Source organism: Lactuca serriola, chromosome 5, assembly GCF_051521515.1.
Source record: "Lactuca serriola cultivar US96UC23 chromosome 5, Lser_US96UC23_V15, whole genome shotgun sequence".
In the NCBI taxonomy this organism is placed as follows: domain Eukaryota; kingdom Viridiplantae; phylum Streptophyta; class Magnoliopsida; order Asterales; family Asteraceae; genus Lactuca; species Lactuca serriola.
The window spans coordinates 240594422-240603841 of record NC_136412.1 but is presented as its reverse complement, the minus strand read 5'-3'; positions in this window follow the sequence as shown (position 1 = coordinate 240603841).

Sequence of the window (9420 nt, the reverse complement as noted above, 5' to 3'; positions counted from 1 at the left end):
TCGCTTCCTCTCGATTTTGCTGGAGCAAACGTCTGGTTTCCTCCATCTGACGATCCAACATTGCCTGGATCATCGCTTACACTCCGGCCTTTGTTATTGGCTCAGCAGCGGCTTCCATAACCGGTATTTGCTTAGTCACTGGGGGTTGGTTTTTGTTTCCATTTGCATTCACGTTTCCGCTACGGGTCCTTTCCATCTTGATCTATACACCTAATAAGGTGAATTTAGATCTTTATTTAGGATAGACGTTTAAATCATCCTTATCACTCCGAAACGTTTACATGCTAGTTATAATATCGTACTCGTACGTTTAGAATCCTAAACACATAAGGTTTCCAGATCCGGTCGGCAACAGACCATAGATCCGAACAAATAATAACATGTCAGGCACAAAGCATTTAGCACATAAAAGCATTTTAGGCATAATTCCTAAAATAAGCTAGTGCTCACACCTCACAATCATCGCTTAGCATTCTAAGTTTAAGTCTAGAAATCCTACAAATTCCTAGTTCGCTTAAACTAATGCTCTGATACCAACTATGACATCCCCAAAATCATGGCCAGAAAAGACCGGTTTTGTTTATGCTTTGTTTGAAAATCAGAGTAACATTTTAAATAAAGTGTTGCGGAATTGTCCCAAAATAAAAAATGATAAAATTTATCAACAACATTTCCATAGAAATGTATTTTCATTAAAAGACTTGGGATGTCATGTTCATACAGATCAAAAGCATAAACAATACAATATAAGCCTTACTACATTATTTCATATCTATAGGCCTATATCCGTAATCCCTCGTCCAAACATCATATCTATGCTCAAGCGCCACTACCTGTAATACATAAAACTGAGTGGGTCAGGCTTGGGAGCCTGGTGAGCACATAGGGTTTTCAACCCAAAATAAATAAGTTATTTATTTTCATCAATCAACAATAACCCGATTACCCGTTCCCGTTATCCTCACTTTATGTCCCTAAACACCTATCATAAGGGACCTAGCCTAAGGATCATCATCGGGACGGACACTACTGCTAAGGGGATTCCTCAACAATAAATGTCCTAAAGGCAACCATGTGGGGGATGGAGTACACCGGTGAACACATCGTTCACAAACACCTACAGGTTGCGAGCCTGCTAGCGTTCCACTGGACTGTCTAGAAGAGCCCGTGGTCGTCATCCATACTCCGCTAGATGACAGAATCAACAACATCAACATCGAGGCCTCTCATCATTTTATCACACATCACCTATTACATCTACCCATGTTTTACCCCAACATTTTCGTAGATATAAAATACATATACTGTTTAATTCATTGAAAACATGTATAACAATGTTCATCTAGCATAGATAGCAAGTATTCAGATAATATGCACAATAGCACGTAATTTATATAAAATACTTCATATCTATGTGTAAGCTGAAAGTAACTATGCACTCACTTGAAAGGTGGTGACTCAGCACTCGAACAGCGCTTCGATACCCTCAAAACAATTTTCCTTCGTTAAAACCTAGTATCGATACCACTAGGGTTTAGTCTAACGATAACCGCGACAAATTAATTAGTCTGACTATTATTATTATTATACAAGAGTTAATAACAATCAATATAACTCATAATAATAGCCCAAATAAATATTTTAAGGACCTAATAACATTCCTATAATTATTTGAAAGCTATATTAAAAATTGTGTAAGCGTAGCACACTTACAACAAATTTTATCGAAAACCGGAACTTAATTGGAGCAGCGTTTCGAAACCGAAGGACTCCTTTTTCTCGGGACTTCGGGAGCCTTGGAGCTTCCGTAGGGTGCTAGGGGGTTTATCTAGGGTTTAGGGGTGTTTAGAGCACTTAGAGAGAGAAAGTTTTTAGAGAGAGAGAAAGTGAGTTTTGGTGTGAAAATGAAGGCTGCCTTCGGCCCCTTTTATAGCCTGCGAGGGCTTGGTACGCTGGGCGTACCTCGGACCTATGCTGGGCGTAATGGTTCGGATAAGGTCAGCAGGTGGCATCCTCCGAAGGGCGCGACGTGGCTCAAGCTGGACCGCAGGGGATTAAGTATGCAGGGCGTTCCGTCCTCGCATGCGGCGCGTAAGGAGAACGCTGGGCGTCCGAGAGGCGACGTGTCGGCCATCCGAAGCGATCCGTGATCAGCAAGCGACGGTCAGGATCTTGACACGTCATCGTTCTAGCATCAGATTTCGCAATTTCACTTTCCAACTTTAAAAATTCATAAATTTCGCGTACGACCTCCGTTTTTGACGTTCTTTATATCCACGCGAAAGTGGGAACGTACTCTACAACTTTCGTTTAGACTCCGTTGGCTAATTTTGACTCGATTTTAAATTTTATATTATTAACGGGCCGGGACAGGATTGGTCCGTTAAGTCCTCATAACTCCTTCATCCGATATCCGTTTTCGCCCATCTTTTTCTCGTTATGCTACTCTTAACGAGATCTTCGATTCTCATTTAGGTCGTGTTGGCTAAAAACCGCTCGATCTAATATTCGAATTTCAGGCTGTACACTGCTAATCCGAAACTTCGAAAAATCATAACTTATTCATACGAAGTCAGATTTGGGCGCTCTTTTTATTGATGTTCTTAGTTTAACATATTCTACGACTTTTGTTTAGATCGCTAAGGCTAAATATCGCTCTATCGTAAATTCACTATTTACGCTTCCCGGTATTGTGCCGGTTCTGTCGCGAAACTTCGACGGGTCATAACTTCTTCGTTATAACTCGGATTTCGGCGTTCTTTATATGTACGGAAACCTTGAGACATATTCTACAACTTTATGTAGAGATATCGGGCTTATCTCACACTTTAATTTTGACGCTTATTTTTATTCTTTGTTAATTATACATTTATAATTAAATAATAAGCACATAAATACACATAATTCACATAATACTCAAATATCTCATCTTTATTATCTGAAAAAGGGTTACAATAGTTGACCTAGACTATTACATTGACAAATATGCTTAGCCCTGAAACCCGGGCGTTACAGTTTGGATAAAGCATGCTTTTGGCATTGTCGTCTTGGACATGTCAACAAGAAAAGCATATCCCAACTCCAAAAGGATGGAGTATTGGACTCTTTCGAACTTAGGGACTATGACGTGTGCGAGTCTTGTTTTCTTGGAAAGATGACCAAGTCACCCTTCACTGGCACTTGTGCGAGGGGTGAGGGTTTATTGGATCTCATACACACCGATGTGTGTGGGCCCTTTAGATCGACTACAAGGGATAAAAGCCGCTTTTATGTGACTTTCACAGATGATTATAGCAAATATGAGTATATCTACTTAATCAAGCTCAAGTCAGAAACCTTTGAAAAGTTCAAAGAGTTTAAACAAGAAGTGGAGAATCTGTTGGGCAGGAAAATCAAGATGCTTTGATCCGATCGAGGTGGAGAGTACCTAAGTCTTGAATTCCACGGCTACCTCAAGGAATGCAAAATTGTTCCGCAATTAACGCCACCTAGGATACCGCAGCTGAATGGTGTGGCTGAGAGGCGTAATCGAACCTTGCTAGAAATGGTTCGTTTCATGATGAGTCGTGCTTAGCTACCTATCTCATTCTGTGGGCATGCCTTAGAGAATGCCGCCCATATCCTTAACTTAGTCCTTACGAAGAAGGTTTTCAAAACACCTCACGAGATGTGTATAGGGAAAGCTCCTTCATTGGCACATTTGAAGGTTTGGGGTTGTGAGGCTTTCGTAAGACGAGAGACTCATGAAAAGCTCGAGCCTCATAGTGAGTGGTGTATTTTCATCGGCTACCCGCAGAAGTCCTTTGGATATCTCTTCTATAGACCGAGTGACAATGTTTTCTTTGTTGCGAGGAGAGGGGTTTTCCGAGAACGAGAACTCATAAGCCAAGGGGACAGTGGGAGGCAAATCGATCTTGAAGAGATTCAAGAGTCGAGCGATGAAGAAACCTCTAACGCTGGCGCTCAACCCAAGGAGGAAACTCCGGTTGAACCGATTGACGAGTCCTTACCTCTTTGTGACAACCCGAAATTTATTCCGTCATTTTAACCCCTTGTTCCGTTAATAAGCCCGCTCTATTAAACCGTCCGTTAACCTTTGGATTGATTAAATTAATTTGGGACTTTTATAATGACTTAGTAAGGGTTGAAACAAATTAGAAACACCCTCATTAACCCTTTGAAAAGTTTTAGTTTCAACCAAGTCAAAATATGACCCTTTAATCGGGTGTGACCAAAAGCCCCATTTAACGGCAGTATTGGGTAGATTTCCACTGAGCCCCAACTCAAGCCCCTATATAAAGGGGAGTAAACTTCATTTCCACCCTTTTCCACCCTCTCTCTACACTCTCTCTCTACAACTTGCTTTCGAGCCAAAAACGCCTGTTTCGAGCCCCAAACGAGTAAGTAATCTACCCTAACTTGTTGTATAGCCTAGCTAACATGCAAATTCGTGTTTAAGACATCAAATAGGGGCAAATTCATGTGTTTACGGCCCAAGAACACTCTTGGACCGTGAACACCCTTAAGTGGGGTTTTTAAGCCCCAAAACCCCTCTAAATTACCCCTAAGGCTTAGATACGACTTGTGGACTTACACCTTCGAGTTTAGAACACCAAAACCTCACCATATGAAGAGTAAACATGAGTTTACGGCCCAAGAACATTGTTGGACCGTAAACCCCTCTTCAAGGGCCGTGAACACCCTTTTAGGTGTTAGAAATGCCCTCAAACACCTCCTATGGCCTTGGAAAATGTGTAGAAGCAACCCCCATTGTAGCAAAGACATTAAACATCAATTAATCCAAGGAAATAGGAGTTTACGGTCGTAAACCCCCCTAGGAATGGTCCATGGGCCGTAAACTCCCAAAAGGTGGCCAAATGATGCCCTAACACCCCCATTTGACTTGGAAAAATGCATAGAACTTTATTCTCTACCATTTTAGACCTTAATACACCAAAGGAATGTGTATATAGGAGCTTACGGCCGTAAACTCCTTGTTTAGGGCCGTAAACTCCTAAAATGGTCCTTTTGTGTCTTAAATCCATTCATGTGCCTTATATTTGGACCTAGCCATATTCTATGAGTGAGATAAGACCATTTAGCATCCTAGAACACCCTCACCATGAGTTTACGGCTGTAAACTCATGGGGGTATGGTCTTAGGGCCATGAACTCTAAGAGTAAACTCCCTATCTAGGCGATACATACCCATAGACGTTACCTGGGACACTTCTAGCACTTGTAACAAAGTGTTTTTATGTCGTAAGACATCCTTACTTGCTTAATTAGTTATTAAATGACTAATTAGATACTTAAATGTATCATTACATGGTAAATAGGATTCGCGTGTGTGGTCAGGTCCTCACTTGACACTTAGCATCCTATACCGGCACCTCTGTCGGAGCCACTTACAACAGGTGAGTTCATACCCCTTAATGAACCTTTTCAACTGTTTTTTACATGTTTTTTTTTTGGGGGGGGGGGGTACAAGTTAAACATGCCAGTTATCATATCAATCACATGTGATTGATAAACCGCATGCACAAGGATTTATTACACTGTTAACTGTTTTACCAAGTATGATAATGTAAAAGGTTTTCTAAAACGTTTTTACTTGTTCAAGCTTTCCTCAAATTGACTCTCGCACTGAATGTTTATCAAAGTTTCATTTAAAACTTGTTTATGAAAGGTTTTCAAAGGATTTCTAAAGGTTTTCAAACTTATTTTACAAAAGAATACCAAGTCATGATTTTCTGAAGTATAAAGGTTTTCCAAAGTTTTCATCAAAGATTTCTTCCATGTTTTTATACTCCTACTTTGTTAGATACTACTGCTTCGTTATACTTCCACTTAGTTAAATGCTATTACCTTGTTAACGCTTCTACTTCGTGATACATTTTTACTTCGTGATACGCTTTTACTTCGTGATACGCTCCTACTTCGTGGTACGCTCCTACTTCGTGATACGCTTATACTTATTAACGCTTCCACTTTGTGATACACTTATACTTGTTAACGCTTCTACTTCGTGAAACACTTCCACTTCGATAAACACTTCCACATCGTTAAATGCTTCTACTTAGTTAAATGTATGCCTGTACTTATATAGTTATATAAATAATGTTTAAAGGACTTAGGAAGGCTAGTCCGCCCTATATCCTTTTCCTCGTTGGGATGTGGTCTGGTGGGATCGGATATCCATCCGAAGGTCGTTTGATCATTAATTATATATCATGTATACATGTATAGATATATAGGTTTACATTAATCGGTTCAGTTATGAGCCTCTACTGCTAGTCCAACACTTACCTCAGAATCCACTGTTCGAGATACATCTTCAGGACACGGCCTTCTCCGTCGTCTAGTTGGTAACCAGAGTCTCTTGTAGGGAGAGCGGACATTGTGTGTATAGATCTATATGGGATTGACACCCCCGCACCCTGACTGCTAGCTACAGTCCACGGCCTACCAAGCCAAGGGGTGACAAATGTCATACTTACACTGACGCTTGTAGGGCGTCAAGTACTCTAGTGTCGATTAGTATGGTTACGAGTATCTCCATGTTACCTTATAATTCATGGCCTTAAGGTGACGATGTTTAATACTGTATGCTGGAAACAAACTTACATTGTTTTAGACCTTTCTAGCTGTATCTTTCATTTGATACTGTCTGGGGTCTGTATTCACTGTTTTTGACCTTGCTAGCTGTATCTTTCATTTGATACTGTCTGGGGTCTGTATTCACCGTTTTAGACCTTGCTAGATGTATCTTGCATTTGATACTGTCCGGGGTCTGTATTCACTGTTTTAGACCTTGCTAGCTGTATCTTTCATTTGATACTGTCTGGGGTCTGTATTCACCGTTTTAGACCTTGCTAGATGTATCTTTCTTTTGATACTGTTTGGGGTATGTATTCACTGTTTTTGGACCTTGCTAGCTGTATCTTTCATTTGATACCGTCTGGGGGTCTATATCTCCTTTTGTTAGGCTGAGTCAGGCATGTCGTTCATTCGATACTCTCCTGGAGTCTATGATTTCTTTTGCCTTAGTCAGCAGTCTTCACTGCTGAGGCATATGTTATTTTCCCTGATATTCTCCTACTTTCTTTAAAATCAAATACCGTATTTTGGTAATGATAGTGTTTAAGGGAAAATTTATTTTACAACATAACTCTGTCAAGTCTTGGTAGAAGACTGCTTTTAATTAGAAAATATAGGATTTTCTGTAAAGGACTCTAATCCACTGTAGACTCTAAACTACTACTTTTTATAAAGTTATTTTGAATAAAAGGTTTACTTACACAAATGACACTAAATACTTATGAACTCACCAACATTTATAAAAATGCTGATACTCGCTTTCAAAATAACTTGTATTATCAGGTCAGCAATAGACAGGTACATCTCAGGAGCTTTGGTGAAGACAGTTTAGTACCAAGCTGCACCTATATTATTACTTGTATTACTTTAATGTCTCTATGAAATGTAAACTATGTAAAACTATTACTATTAATTCAATGGTTGTTGTACTTTGATTACTATACTGCATATGTTTTGATACTTGACATGACGTCATCCACCTCAGAACGTTTCCGCTGTTCCGGTTTTGGGGTGTGACACTCTTAGACGTTCCGAAAGAGTTAGGGTTTAACCCCACTTTTATGGTTTTCATATTACTACAGAAGGGGATACGTTCATTAGTGATAGTACACTAGTGAATTTGGACGAACCTAACAGCTATAAGGAAGCCATGGAAGGCCTGAGGTCTGCAAAATGGAAAGAGACTATGGACAATGAGATTCAGTCCATGTATGACGACCAAGTTTGGAATTTGGTTGACAACGTGCCAGGTCGTAAGTCGGTCGGGTGAAAGTGGATCTTCAAGAAGAAGACCGAAATGGATGAGAATGTACACACATATAAGGCACGATTGGTTGTGAAGGGTTTCACTCAAACACCCAGAGTTGACTATGATAAGACCTTCTCAACGGTTGCGAAGATAAAGTCTATTTGGGTGATGCTAGCCATTGCTGCATTTCATGACTATGAGATATTGCAGATGGATGTCAAAACCGCTTTCCTTAACGGAAAGTTGGCTGAGGATGTTTACATGAATCAGCCAGAGGGTTTTGTCGATGCGAAGCACCCCAATAGAGTGTGTAAGCTTGATTAGTCCATTTATGGACTGAAACAAGCATTTGGCAGATGAAATCTTTGTTTCGACGAGAAAGTCAAAGAGTTTGTTTTCTGCGAAACGAGGATGAATTGTGTGTATATGTCAAAGCCAGTGGGAGTATAGTTAGCTTCCTCGTATTATATGTCGATGACATACTACTAATAGGACACGACATCCCGACGCTGCAGAAAGTCAAGTCCTGGGTTGGGAAGTGTTTCGCTATGAAGGACCTCGGAGAGGCTGCCTATATTTTGGGAATAAGGATAGTGAGAAACATAAGTAAAAGACTAATAGGACTTAGTCAGAATACTTACTTGGACAAAGTACTAAAGCGTTTTAGTATGGAGAATTCTAAGAAGGGGGAGTTACCAATCCAAAGTAATTCCAAATTGATTAAGACTCAAAGCCTGAGTCCCGAAGTCGAGATAGCAGAAATGAGCCGAGTACCATACGCTTCCGCAGTTGGCTCGATAATGTATGCTATGACTTGTACTCGCCCTGATGTGGCCTTCGCTTTGATCATGGTCAGCAGATATCAAGGGAATCCTAGAAAATCACATTAGACCGTAGTCAAGAATATTCTTAGGTACCTTTGTAGGACCAAGGAATAGTTTCTAGTCCTCGGTGGGAGTGATGACTTAAGGGTGCGAGGGTATAGTGACGCCAGTTTTCAGATTGATAGGGACAACTACCGTTCGCAGTCGGGCTGGGTCGTTAGCCTAAATGGAGGAGCAGTGACGCGGAAGAGTTCCAAGCAGGAACTATAGTTGATTCAACGTGCAAATCAGAGTATATATCGGCGAGCGAAGCATCAAATGAGGCGATATGGTTGAAGAACTTCATTGGAGACCTTGGAGTTGTGGCAACCATAAAGGAGCCCATGGAAATTTTCTGTGATAATGAAGGAGCGGTTTCCTTGACCAAGGAACCGAGGGAACATGGTAGATCTCGACATATTGACAGAAAATAGCACTTTATTCGACATCAGGTGGAAGAAGGACTCCTCATAGTGAAGAGGGTATCGTCAGAGGATAACCCAGCAGATCCCCTTACGAAGGGACTGAGTAGGGTTAAGCGCTTGCAGCACGCTAGGCGCATTAGGCTGAAGGACGATATTAGTTTAGATTAGATAGCTTCGAAATGTGTAATAGTTAAATGTAATTGACATTTGATGATTAAATAAAATAGTATTATTTATGAGTAAATTTACTGTCTTATGTTAATTATTTACCTATTATTTCACTT